The sequence below is a fragment of the Taudactylus pleione genome, unplaced genomic scaffold (genome assembly GCF_031769625.1).
Source record: "Taudactylus pleione unplaced genomic scaffold, aTauple2 ptg000006l, whole genome shotgun sequence".
In the NCBI taxonomy this organism is placed as follows: domain Eukaryota; kingdom Metazoa; phylum Chordata; class Amphibia; order Anura; family Myobatrachidae; genus Taudactylus; species Taudactylus pleione.
In genome coordinates this window covers 19,015,431-19,016,641 of record NW_028284409.1, presented here as the reverse complement: position 1 = coordinate 19,016,641, position 1,211 = coordinate 19,015,431, and the positions used below count along the sequence as shown (strand labels likewise).

General features: G+C 33.1%; 1 pseudogene; it reads left to right on the top strand.

The window, feature by feature from the left end:
• Nucleotides 1-762: 762 nt before the first annotated feature.
• Nucleotides 763-880, top strand: LOC148543106 (5S ribosomal RNA; annotated as a pseudogene).
• Nucleotides 881-1,211: the final 331 nt, after the last annotated feature.

The following is a 1,211-nucleotide window of genomic DNA, read 5'->3' as shown; positions in this document are numbered from 1 at the left end:
ACAAGCTTATCAGATTCCAGAACCGCCCACATAACCTTTTATAGCTTACCTATCTAATTCTTCAATTTTACATCCTCCTAAGCCTAGGCCAGCTTTCCAGTGTGATTGGATTATACAGCCCAACAAGAACATCTGCAATTGGTCTTGACCAATTTGCAATATGTAGCACCTATCCTTGTGTATCAACACTTTTTTCCCTATAGATTGTAAGCTTGTGAGTAGGGCCCTCTTACTTTTATGTATGCATTTTAAGTGTGTCTATTATGTATGTATGTATGTCTTTTACAACCCAGTGAAATGTTAATGTTGATTCAAATTGTAAAGCACAACGGAATTTGCTGCACTATATAAGAAACTGTTAATAAATAAATAATAAATAATAACATAGACTAATGATACAATATATGGAGTAATTGTTATTTTTCTGGTCTTCAGTCCAATGTGTGTTTGCCTTTTTATATGGTTAACATATTTGATGGGCATAGCTAATTAAGTGGTAGGCAACAGATCTTTCTTTAATATAGATGGTAAACAGCATAACAACTCAGATGTACATGAATATTAGACAATATATATGTAACAACTTGTGATCTGTTCACAAATATGAGGATCTATCTGTAGAACAATTAAAGTATTCTAATGCAATACTTTCTTTGAATTTTCTTTTTTCTAACAAAGCAGTCTCCTTTTAGGAGATAGTCCTAAATACACCATTGCTTTGTGTACACCAGGGCATTTCACCCCTCCTACAATTGGTAATACACCTACAGCCATACCATACTGAATATGTCCAATCTCGTCGATATTGGAAGCTATAAAGTGTTGGGCCTGATTAATACTTGGATGGGAGACCACCTAGGAATATCAGGTGCTGTAGGTTGAAGTGTATAGGAGATTAATTGGGACATAGCGGTAACACAGCAAACCAAATGTACAATATTCTTTCCACATTCATTTTGACTTGTCAATTAATCATCAGGGTTCTTTATTATATTATCAGGGTATCCCTTTTCACACATAGCTCATTAACATGTAATTTTTGACCATTATGATATAATAGTGTTGTAGATCGATACCCCTATATAAAACAAAATCATTTTGCCACACTCCATATAAATATTCAAAGTAATTTTATGTAGTGTGGGGACCTTCCTAATTTTGAATGACCAATATAAAAAATTATATTTTATAAGAATTTTGACTTAAGATTC